Source organism: Amblyraja radiata, chromosome 2 (genome assembly GCF_010909765.2).
Source record: "Amblyraja radiata isolate CabotCenter1 chromosome 2, sAmbRad1.1.pri, whole genome shotgun sequence".
Classification (NCBI taxonomy): Eukaryota; Metazoa; Chordata; class Chondrichthyes; order Rajiformes; family Rajidae; genus Amblyraja; species Amblyraja radiata.
The window spans coordinates 127220707-127233974 of NC_045957.1; the positions used below are offsets into that span (position 1 = coordinate 127220707).

The 13268-nt window shown below is 41.6% G+C and overlaps 1 protein-coding gene across 1 annotated transcript in view; it reads left to right on the forward strand.

Annotated features, from left to right (window-relative positions):
• plxdc2 (plexin domain containing 2) overlaps nucleotides 1-13268 on the forward strand; it is a 461845-nt gene that overhangs the window by 40743 nt on the left and 407834 nt on the right. The window lies entirely within an intron of this gene.

Genomic DNA, 13268 nt, shown 5'->3' on the forward strand with positions numbered 1-13268 from the left:
AAAGCTGGGTGGCAGTGTGAATTGTGAAGTGGATGTTAGGAGGTTGCAGGGTGACCTGGACAGTGAGTGGGCAGATGCATGGCAGATGCAGTTATAATATTAAAAAAAGTGAGGTTATCTACTTTGGCGGCAAAAACAAGGGGGCAGATTATTATCTCAATGGGGTTAGGTTAGGTAAGGGGGAGGTGCAGCGAGACTTGGGCATCCTTGTACACCGGTCACTGAAAGATGGCTTACAGGTACAGCAGGCAGTGAAGAAAGCTAATGGAATGCTGACCTTCATAACAAGAGGATTTCAGTATAGGAGTAAAGAGGTTCTTCTGCAGTTGTATAGGGCCCTGGTGAGACCACATCTGGAGTATTGTGTACAGTTTTGGTCTCCTAATTTGAGGAAGGACATCCTTGTGATTGAGGCAGTGCAGCGTAGGTTCACGAGATTGATCCCTGGGATGGCGGGACTGTCATATGAGGAAAGATTGAAAAGACTAGGCTTGTATTCACTGGAGTTCAGAAGGATGAGGGGGTATCTTATAGAAACATATACAATTATAAAAGGACTGGACAAGCTAGATGCAGGAAAAATGTTCCCAATGTTGGGCGAGTCCAGAACCAGGGACCACAGTCTTAGAATAAAGGAGAGGTCATTTAAGACTGAGGTGAGAAAAAACGTTTTCACCCAGAGAGTTTTGAAATTAATGGAATTCCCTGCCACAGAGGGCAGTGGAAGCCAAGTCACTGGATGGATTTAAGTGAGAGTTAGATAGAGCTCTAGGGGCTAGTGGAGTCAAGGGATATGGGGAGAAGGCAGGCACGGGTTATTTATAGGAGACGATCAGCCATGATCACAAAAAATGGCGGTGCTGGCTCGAAGGGCTGAATGGCCTTCTCCTGCACCTAGTTTCTATGTTTCTATGAGAGAAAGAATGGGTGACGTTTCGGGTCGAGACCCTTTTTCCGACTGACCTGAAACGTCACTCTTTCCTTCTCTCCAGAGAAGCTGCCTGTCCCGCTGAGCAGTTTGTGTCTACCTACATGTTAAGAAATGTGGGATTTCATTAAAAGAGGATTTAATTAACATTGTGGAGAGGTCTTTCTCCAATTAGAAAGCACCCTGGTGAGGCAGTGTCTGAAAGATTGTCGATGGGTATTTTCTGCCTACCTAACGATGCACGTACTTGTAACTGGTGGAGTGTGTTGAAGGATCACGAGATTCATTCCTGGGACGACATGTTTGTTGTATGAGGGGAAACTAAGACGATTTCATTGAAACATTGAAATTCTGTACATATCTTGACATGGTACATGTGGTCATGATGTTTCCCTTGGCTGTGATATCCAAGGGGCTGCAGCCAGCTTTAAAATAGGGGTTGTTCATTCAAGACAGAGTTGAGAACATGCATGAGGGCTACTGGGCCTTAGTCATTTAGTATAATCTAGGCAGAGATTTGTTGATTTTTTTGATGCTTAATTTAATCAAAAGATATTGGGCTGATGCAGGAAAGTGATATGGAGGTAAAAGATCAGCCATGAGATCTGGCATTGAGCGCTGTCTACGTGGAGTTTGCATGTTCTCCCTATGACTGCGCGGGGTTCCGCTGGTTTCCTCCCACATCGCTAATACGTGTGGTTTTGTAGGTTAATTGTCCTATGTAAATTACTCCTAATATGCAGGAAGTGGATGACAAAGTGGGATAACTAAGAATTAGCGTGAACGGGTAATCTAGTCGGTGTGGACTCGGTGGGCTGATGGCCTATTTGCATGCTGTATCTTTCAATCAATCAATTTGATCAATCAATATTCAGAAGAGTGAAGCAAGCTCATATGTTCCTTTGTAAATCCTTAACTCCTTCTCAAGGACCTTTTTTTTGTATAAAATCGGGTATCTATTGTATTGTACATTCAAATTTCAAATCTCTTAAATTTCTTTTAAAACAAGCTCCATTTAAAATTCTGTCACATTTATGACAGAACGATCTTAAACCTTTCTTCGGAACTCTCAGATGCACCAAGAATGTAGGTTTAAGGTAACACATTAATAAGCATCCTTAAAACCAATAATAATCAATAATGTGGATTACTTAGTTAAGGAGCCATTTAGAAACATCTGAATAATGACATGATCAATGAGTTAACATGAGACCGACACGAGAAGCTGGAGTAACTCAATGGGTCAGGCAGCATCTGAAAAGGAATAGGTGACGTTTTGGATGGAGACCCTTCTTCAGACTGAGAGTCAGGAGTAAGGGAAACGAGAGATGTAGGTGTAAATGTACATTGGACTAATCAATGAAAAATATGTTAAAAGCTCCGATTTATCAAGGAATGGTGGAGGTCACAATAGTCCATTGTTGGCTGTGGGGGAGGTGATAATGAGTTATACAGACAGTGAAACTCAACAGTGAAACTAGTACAATGACCAGGGTGAGGGACGTACAGAATGAGAGGAGTGGCAAGGATTACTTAAAGTTAGAGAAATCAATATTTATACCGCTGGGTTATATATTGGCCAAGCAAAATATGAACTGCTGTTCCAATTTACGCCAGGGCCGACAGTTCAGTGGGAATGGGAGTTAAAGTGTTTGGCCACCGGGAGTTAAGCATCTGCAGTTCCTCCATACATAAAACGCTGGAGTAACTCAGCGGGACAAGCACCATCTCTGGAGAGAAGGAATGGGTGTCGTTTCGGATCAAGACTGGTTAGTCTGAAGAAGGGTCTCGACCCAAAATGTCACCCATTTCTTCTCTCCAGGGATGCTGCCTGTCCCGCTGAGTTACTCCAACCTTCCGGTCTATCTTTGGTTTAAACCAGCATCTGCAATTCCTTCCTACAGCAGAGTCCAGCAGAGGAGTGGTGTTAGGTAATTTGAATGGATTAAAGGCCGATAAATCCCCAGGGCCAGATAGGCTGCATACCAGAGTACTTAAGGAAGTAGCCCCACAAATAGTGGATGCATTAGTGATAATTTTTCAAAATTCTTTAGATTCTGGAGTAGTTCCTGAGGATTGGAGGGTAGCTAATGTAACCCCACTTTTTAAAAGGGGAGGGAGAGAGAAAACGGGGAATTACAGACCAGTTAGTCTAACGTCGGTAGTGGGGAAACTGCTAGAATCAGTTATTAAAGATGGGATAGCAGCACATTTGGAAAGTGGTGAAATCATTGGACAAAGTCAGCATGGATTTATGAAAGGTAAATCATGTCTGACGAATCTTATAGAATTTTTCGAGGATGTAACTAGTAGAGTGGATAAGGGAGAACCAGTGGATGTGTTATATCTGGACTTTCAGAAGGCTTTCGACAAGGTCCCACATAAGAGATTAGTATACAAACTTAAAGCACACGGTATTGGGGGTTCAGTATTGATGTGGATAGAGAACTGGCTGGCAGACAGGAAGCAAAGAGTAGGAGTAAGCGGGTCCTTTTCACAATGGCAGGCAGTGACTAGTGGGGTACCGCAAGGCTCAGTGCTGGGACCCCAGCTATTTACGATATATATTAATGATTTGGACGAGGGAATTGAATGCAAGATCTCCAAGTTTACGGATGACATGAAGCTGGGGGGCAGTGTTAGCTGTGAGGAGGATGCTCGGAGGCTGCAAGGTGACTTGGATAGGCTGGGTGAGTGGGCAAATGCATGGCAGATGCAGTATAATGTGGATAAATGTGAGGTTATCCACTTTGGTGGCAAAAACAGGAAAGTAGACTATTATCTGAATGGTGGCCGATTAGGAAAAGGGGAGATGCAACGAGACCTGGGTAGTTGAGTCCAGTTCATTGGCTATATTTAAGAGGGTTAGATGTGGCCCTTGTGGCTAAAGGGATCAGGGGGTATGGAGAGAAGGCAGGTACAGGATACTGAGTTGGATGAACAGCCATGATCATATTGAATGGCGGTGCAGGCTCGAAGGGCCGAATGGCCTACTCCTGCACCTATTTTCTATTTTTCTATGTTTACACATTTCTCCCTACACAGTGAGTTAACAATTGTTGAAAAACATTTTCCAAGCAATTTGTTATTCTGCGAGCAGCTGCATATTGGGATAAATTGTGCTGATGGGAACTGCTTGTGTTTAACTAAGTTGGAACTCTATATCCTAAGTACGTCGGAAATCGGTCCCTGCTGGGCTTCTGTGTGCTGAGTGACAGGAGCCTGCTTCCCACATTGTTGCTGGACTCCACAGACCTGGAATTGCTTCAAAGACATCATTAATTCAAAAGGATATCTGACCAGGGTTAAGGAGGCAACTTGTTAATTTATCAGGTACCTTAATGGGTTTAATTATTTTTATTGATAATGTTTATAATTAGTTTTAATTGATCAAGAGCATTTAGCCAATTGAATACCAGATGTGTAAAAGTTGTTGTGAGTCTTTGATGCAGGATGTTGGTGTATCTGGGGGAGGGAGAGGTTTGTTGGGGGGGGTGGTGACCTGAGGCCTACTTATTGTCAAGGCTTCACCATCTCTTGCTAGATGCCACCCACTGTGTATGGCTCTTGGGATCCAGCTTAGGAAAGCGCAAGTGGGCAGTGAACGCAAGCACTGAATGGAGGGCATGGATCAAATCCAACTCTATTTGGCCCACACTAACACTCAGAGCAGCCTATACAGCGGTTTTAAGATGCTCCCAGGTTATGACAAAGAAAGAGAGGAGAATAACAAGCCATTAGTTCAACCTTGCTAGGATGGTGTCAGCAATATAATAGGTAAGGTGGCAACTCTACAAATTATTCTGTGTTGAATGGTTATTAAGGTACAAGAAAATGGACTTCTATTGAATAAATATTTGCAGTAAACTAGATTGCATTCTCAACACAGTTTTATTACCACTGTTCAGTTATTGTCTCTGACTCCTTTTTATGGATGCAATGTGTATTTTAAAGTTATTTATTGGAATAATTGCATTTAAACTAGACAGTTTCTTTTCGACGAATACAAATTCTAAATGAGATTCCAAACAAAGGCCGTCACTAAATTTTCAGTACGACTTCATCTATGATTGTTTTTTAGAGACATTATTTTCTTTGATTATCAGCTGATGTCTCAATAAAATCTAAATGGTGCGGAGTTAAAATGTTGCAACGGTAAGTCTGATTTGTATCTGTTTCAGACTGCAGTACCTTCTCTTTAATGTTCAAGAAGCTCTGTTCTCAGCACCACACTGAATGTCAACGTGTTGCTCAGTCAAAAAGAAATGCATGCCTCCAGTTACACCCTCGTTTTTGTTTTGCTCCTGCACTGTTGTTAGTTGGCTTAATAAATGGAACTCAAAGCCAACTCCTCATACTGCTCTCCCACCATTTGGGAGATGGTGTTGAATTGGAAGAATAGACATGCTTGGCATACTAAAGTCACTTTTCCTATCTGGTAGCATCCAGCCCCGTGCTCCAGTAGGATGTGTTTATGTCGATTGCTATTAATTCGACTTCAAAATGGATCTCGCAGCTCAATTTACCGGTCACCTTCACTGTGACTACTAATACCTCTGACTGTCCCCCCACCTCCGCCCAACACCCGATTTAGATTGTGCATCCCTACTTCTTAATTAAAGTCAAAGCAGTGTCTGTATTTTTAAATCACAGCAGCTTTATCACTTGGGTACATGACTCGTTTAAAAGATAGCCCTACTTAATTTATTTTAAGTACGAATATTTGTACTATAAACCAACAGGCCGATTTGTATTTTTAACTTTTAAAATTTAGTCAGACATTTGATTTTAAACAATTTAGCAGGAAGAGGTATTGGACCTATTGTGGTGGATTCTAAATAGATGTTGATCTCCGATAAAAATGTCACATTGATCCAGCATGCTATTGTAAACATTCAGAAAAGGGTTCAGGCATGTGCCCTCATTAGTGTCCCTATAAGCATTCAGTGCTTATAGTGGGGCCATGTTGTGCTGCTGTTGTTGGCTGCTTTTGTATATCTTCTGAAAGGATTGCTTCACAATACTGCAATGCTGCTGGAATTTGATTAAAATATTCACACTAATTATAATTGCTCAGGTACTGGAAATAATGCTCAGCAGCTCAGAATTGTGTAGCTGCTGCAAATGCGCTTATTTCTGGATCCTCATGCAAAGACAGAAGTCCAATTCTTGATTCTATTATATAGTGCAATGAATTATCGACCCTGATTTTGGTGCACTGATGACGGAAAGGCTGCAACACTCACGGTTATCATGGGTGAAGCATGCACTCAGTTGAATGCTGAAATCCTGAGTTTGGCTTCAGAGATGCCCTGTACCTCCTTCAGACACAACCGTCACCGATTGAAGCTTTAAGAAGTTGCTATAATGACCCAAATGTAGACAATGTACTCCCCAAACTTAATAAAAAAGATACATGGAAAAGGTTTGTGGAATCGGCAATGACTGAATTTTTAATTGTGCGATCAATGATAATTGATGTAAAATAACTTTTCTCTGCCTTTTGGGGAAAAAAAACATTTTATGAGTGAAATCCCATTGTTCCTCAAGAACACAGTTAATCACAGAAATGTAAACCTTTGAAGGAGATCATTATGTACAGTGTTTGCTAACCCAAGAAAAGCTATCCAGCATTATCTTATGCTCTTGCTCTTTGTCACAGGCCTTGCACGTTCTGTCATTTTTAGTTGAAGTTCAAATACTTATTAAATGTGATGATGATTTCTGCTTCAACCATTCTTTCAGGTGGCAAAGGTTCAAATCTCGATCAGTCGCTGAATGGAATAATATTTTGTTACCTCCCTTTCAATTCTGCAACAAATTGTTTTTAATTACATTCCTCCTGGGTAATTGCTGATACTATTTCCCCCCGGACCCCTCACATACAAAACTTCCCATCAGTTCCACTTTCTAAAAAACCCCATTGTCGCCCATCTAGTCAATCCTCTTAAAAATAATTCTGTCCTTCCACATAGCTTACTCTGCACCCTTCTTTAATGCAGTCTCATTCTTCCTGCAAAGTAATGACTAGACATGTACCAAGTGGTCCAATTAGTGTTCAACTTATTTCTAGCTTGAATCAAAAGGTGGATTAATATCGAACTGCGGAGAGGCTGCAGATTTCAGTTTCAGTTTAGTTTATTGTCATATGTACCGAGGTATAGTGAAAAGCTTTTTGTTGCATGCTAACCAGTCAGCAGAAAGACAATACATGATTACAATCGATCCATTTACTGTGTATGTATACACGATAAGGGAATAACGTTTAGTGCAAGGTAAAGCCAGCAAAGTCCGATCAAGTGTAGTCTGAGGGTCATTGAAGAGGTAGAGAGTAGTTCAGTACTGCTACTTGTTGGACCTTCATGAGTTCAGTACTGCTCTCTGGTTGTGGTAGGATGGGATGATTCAGTTGCCTGATAACAGCTGGGAAGAAAGTGTCCCCGAATCTGGTGGTGTGTGATTTTCAGTGAATGAAAAATGAATGAATTTCAGAGGGATCTCTGTGCCTGAATCTCATGAAGGTCCAACAAGTAGCTAAGAAGGGAAATGGCAAGTTGGCCTTTATTGCAAAGGGGTTGGAGATAAAGAATATGGAGATTTGTTACATTTCTAAAGGGTGTTTGTGAGGTCACACCTAGAATGCAGTATATAGTTTTGGCCCACTAACCGAAGTTGCATTGGAAGCAGTCCAAAGTAAATTTGCCAAGATAATTACTGGGATGGGAACCCTATCAAGAAAGGCTAGAGAGTTTGGATTTGTATATTTTTTGGAGCTGAGAGGAATGAAAGGTGATTTTATTCAAACATATAACATTTTTGTGGGGCATGGTAAGGTGACTGAGATATTACCATCAGTAGGAGCGACACAAATGAGGGATCATAGCTACTAAATCAGGGGCCGGCCACTTAAAACTGCGGTGCATGTAAATTCCTCCTCTTGGGATGTTGTGAATCTCTGGAATGCTCTGCCCCGGCAGGTTTTGGAAGCCAGATCATTAGATAAGTATTTGAATGCTGGAGGAATCGAGGGTTATGTGGAACTGGCACAGAAGAGGAGTTGAGGTCAGTATAGATCTGCCATGATCCTATTGAATGGCAGAGCAGGTTCAAAGAGCAAAATTTGCCCCTATTTTCTTCTGTTCTTTTGTCCTGCTATCCAAAGAAAATGTCCTAATAAGCTGCTTTAATTGTCTAGTTGCTTCCCAACCTTTGGACCCGTGTCATCCAATTGTTCTCCACACTCTCAATATTCTACATTGTTTGTATTCCTTTGCCTTGTTTGCAAAAATAAAGGATTCATTAGTCAGACGTGACTAATCCTGAATAAATCCATATTTAATGTCTGTGATTTATCTATCCATCAGCAAATGATATTCGATACAATTCCTCAGAACAATTATATGACGTAATTAGGAATGATCCGTACACCTGATAGGAGTTGCATTCTTTTTTTTTATAACACTTTCCTGTACGCTATTCCTGTTAACATCACTAATCTTTATATTGGTGTTGGTTTATTATTGTCAATTGTACCAAGGTACAGAGAAAAACTTTGCTTTGCATGCTATCCAGTTTAAAAACATCACTGCATGATTGCATTCAAAAACATGCATGAGTACACCAGGTAGTGAAAAAACAAGAGAAAGGAAACAGAGTGCAGAATATTGCATTGCAGTTACAACAAAAGTGCAGTTAAAAGAGTGTAAGGACAACTCAGAGGTAAATTGGGGAAACAGGAATTCATGAGAGGACTTTTCGATTGTCTGAATGTCGATCGATTGAGCAGGCCAGCACCAGCACCACAACCTTGCTTGGAACTTCTGATAACAGAGAAGATGCTGTCTTGGAATCTGATGGTACATACTGTTTGTATCTGCTGCCCGAATGCCCTCTTCTGGAATGATGAATGAAGTAGATGGTGTGAGTGGCCCTTGATGGTGTTGACTTCTTTCCCGAGGCAGCGTAAAGTGTAGATGAAGTTGATGAGAGTGGAGGCTTGCTATAGTGATATGCTATGCCATGTCTAACAGATTTGATAGTCAGTCACTTTATGTGTGACCATTTGTGTTCTAGTCACTCGTAATCTCTCCATGAATCTTTTGTAATCTCCTCCATGAATACCTCCCATTGCTCGAATATTGATTTACCTTCAAGTATCTTTTTTTCCGATCTATATCTCAACGTAGCATAAAATTGCCAATTTTCCAATTGAAAGTTTTACCATGGTTGTGAGGTTGGGTACTGACCTAAGGACTGTGATTGAGAGCCAGGGGTTGTGGAAGCATGATGTTTGTGTGCAACAGAGTTCAGTATTCTGGGGGCATTGGGAGTGAGATAACTACTGTACAGGACGGAAGGATCAAGGCTAATTATTTCACCTCTGCTTGCACGCCAGATAAATTAGGCATCTGGAAGTAAGATTAGAAACAAGGAACTGTAGATGCTGGTACACAAAGAAGGACACAAAGTGCTGGATTAACTCAGTGAGTCAGACAGCATAGCTGGAGGATATGGATGTACCCATACAGTGCATTCAGAAAGTATTCAGGCCCCTTCACTTTTTCCGCATTTTGTTACGTTACAGCTTTATTTTAAAATGGATTAAAAAAAATGTTTTATCATCAATCTGCACACAATACCCAAGAATGAAGAAGCAACAACAGATGTTTAGAAATGTAATTAAAGTAATTAAAAACAAAATAACTGAAATATCACATTTACATAAGTATTCAATGGCCGACTCGGGAGCTCCATGCCGCGGAATGTTCCAATCCGTCCCGACACCGGAGTTTCGATCATCCCGACGAGAGGGCTTGGACATCGGACCGTCGGCAGTGGAAAGTGCGGAGGGTTCAGCCCTGACCACGGGTGAACAAAGGAGGAAGATGACTGAACTTTATTGCCTGTGGTGGATGTTTATGTTAAATTTATTTTATGTGCGTATTATGTTCTTTTCACTTAGTATGGCTGTATGATAACTTAATTTTCATTGTACCATAGCTGGTTAAGTTTCAATAAACGCAAACTTGAACTTGAACACATTAACATTATCCTACACACACTAGGGACAATTTAGACTACACCAAGCCAATTAACCAACAAACCTGTACATCTTTGGATTGTGGGTGGAAACTGAATTTGCGGTCATGGGGAGAACGTACATAGAAACATAGAAATTAGGTGCAGGAGTAGGCCATTCGGCCCTTCGAGCCTGCACCGCCATTCAATATGATCATGGCTGATCATCCAACTCAGTATCCCGTACCTGCCTTCTCTCCATACCCTCTGATCCCCTTAGCCACAAGGGCCACATCTAACTCCCTCTTAAATATAGCCAATGAACTGGCCTCGACTACCCTCTGTGGCAGAGAGTTCCAGAGATTCACCACTCTCTGTGTGAAAAAAGTTCTTCTCATCTCGGTTTTAAAGGATTTCCCCCTTATCCTTAAGCTGTGACCCCTTGTCCTGGACTTCCCCAACATTGGGAACAATCTTCCTGCATCTAGCCTGTCCAACCCCTTAAGAATTTTATAAGTTTCTATAAGATCCCCTCTCAATCTCCTAAATACTAGAGAGTATAAACCAAGTCTATCCAGTCTTTCTTCATAAGACAGTCCTGAAATCCCAGGAATCAGTCTGGTGAACCTTCTCTGCACTCCCTCTATGGCAATAATGTCCTTCCTCAGATTTGGAGACCAAAACTGTACGCAATACTCCAGGTGTGGTCTCACCAAGACCCTGTACAACTGCAGTAGAACCTCCCTGCTCCTATACTCAAATCCTTTTGCTATGAAAGCTAACATACCATTTGCTTTCTTCACTGCCTGCTGCACCTGCATGCCTACTTTCAATGACTGGTGTACCATGACACCCAGGTTTCGCTGCATCTCCCCTTTTCCTAGTCGGCCACCATTTAGATAATAGTACAAACTTGGCACAGACAGCACCCGTAGTCAGGATTGAACCTGTGTCGCCGGGGCTGCAAGCGCTGTAAGGCAGCAACTCTATCGCTGCGCCATGGTGCCGCCTAACTGCCTTTGTCTTGGGAGTGTCCAACAATGACCCAGCATACAGGACAAATTTGGCTGCAATGATTTGAAGGAATTGTAGAGGGAATGACTTGCCTCGTGCGTTTCTGATTTTTGAAATAACATTAGATTTGCAAGGCTGGCATACGATAGGAAATTGAATTTTCCAAATGAAGCAAAACAACCTGGAAATAGTTGATTTGCTTTGCACTTAGAAAATGAGATATTTTCGATTGTGTGATCCTGAATGAAATGCATGGCGCAATTCAATTTTCAGCTCTTTGGTTTCTGTTTATTATTTTCAATAACTGTGCCGAATTTGCTGAGAATGCTGAATAGTGGTGATGAAAATACTGTGCTCATGATTGAGGTTCCCTTAAAATTCTCTTGAATGGGTTTTTAGAATTCTGATTTTTATATGTACCTTATCACTAGTTCTATACCAGTTATTGGTAGGTCAGTAGAAACCCCCCAATATTATTGATCTGAAAAAGGGTTTTGGCCTGAAACGTTGCCTATTTCCTTCACTCCATAGATGCTGCTGTACCCGCTGAGTTTCTCCAGCACTTTTGTGTACCTTCGATTTTCCAGCATCTGCAATTCCTTCTTAAACCATTGATCTGTTCTTGTTTTTCTACCTGCCTGTGGTAATCTTAATTCCACTTTCCGCTTTCCTGTTGTTCCTTTTTTTTCCCAGTTAAACTCATTTCCCTCCTGTAAAGGAGTCCAGTCTGACACACTGTAACCTTTACTGAGTCTTTCTTTAATTAAGGCACATGTCACACACGTCCCAGTACTGACTGCATCTAGTCTTCAGGCATACTGGAACCAAAGGGAGGAACAAGGGGAGGATATCACAGTTATACTGATATGGCTGGGCGTGGTTAGTGGTGTTGAGGTAGCTACATTATAGGTTGCATGCATAAACCATCTACACCTCCTCATAGCCGTAAACGTTTCTTTGCCATCTCTATTTTACTCCCCTCAACTACATTTGTTCTCTCCCCTCCATTATTATTCCCCTATCAATTTATTCTGACACTTTATAACAAACCTTTTTGAACCCCATTCCTGTCCTCTGTAACTCATTAATTGATAAGATGTCGTATTTCCATATGGTTTTCAGTTCATCTTCCTCATTTTGTGACTGCTTGCATTGAAGGTTATGCCTTTAACCTCTACAAACTCATTTATTTTTCTCTTCCAACTTGGTCTTCTGACATCCAATCTTGCTTACTAATTCCATTTCAGACTGCTCCCCTCTCATCAGAACCTGGGAACAGGTATCTAATCATATCCAATTCCCTACTGTGGTCAATTGAGAGAAGTACAGCTGCAATGTTTATGGTGTTCATCTTTACCCCCCCTATTCACCTTCTCACGCCCCCATTACAATGTGAGCAAACCAAAAAATACTGGGAAGTAGGAGGACTTTTGCTGATCTTAATACAATACCATTTATTTGTTGTCATTTGAACCTCATTGAGGTTCAAACAAAATGTTGTTTCTGCAGTGATACACACAGTAGAAGAACCAAGACACAACACAATTTACACAAACATCCATCACAGCGAATCTCCTCCTCACTGTGATGGAAGGCAAAGTCTTATCTCTCCCCTGCGCTCCCCATTCGCCTCCGGATGTCAGAGTCAAAGCCCCCGGCGGGCGATGGTAAGTAAGTCCCGCGGCCATTAAAGCTGCGCTGGGCGATGCAAGGCCACGCTCTGGGTCTTGATGTTGGAGTCGCCCGAATTAATCTCAGATCAAGAGGAGACACAAGGAATTGCAGATGCTGAAATCTTGCATAGTACACAAAGTGCTAAAGCAGTTCAGCGGGTCAGGCAGAATCTATGGAGGACGTAAGTTGGGTTTTTAGGTTGGGATCCTTCTTCAGACTTCGCCTATCCAAATCTCAAATCAAAATTCACAATGATTAAAAAGCTAGTTTGGTATCATAAGGACCCCTATTATACTCCTGGAGAAACTCAGCGGGTGAGGCAGCATCTATGGAGCGAAGGAAAAGGTGACGTTTCGGGTCGAGACCCTTCTTCGTTTGAAGAAGGATCTCAACCCGAAACGTCACCTATTCCTTCGCTCCATAGATGCTGCCTCACCTGCTGAGTTTCTACAGCATTTTTGTCTACCTTCGATTTTTCCAGCATCTGCAGTTCTTTCTTAAACCTATCATACTCCAGTTAGATTCTTTAAGAGCCATTAAAAAAAATCCTTAATTCATTTTTATTTACCACATAACTGTTCAATTTTCAAGATTGCAATCCCTCCATCCCCAACTGTCCTATAGAAAGGACAGG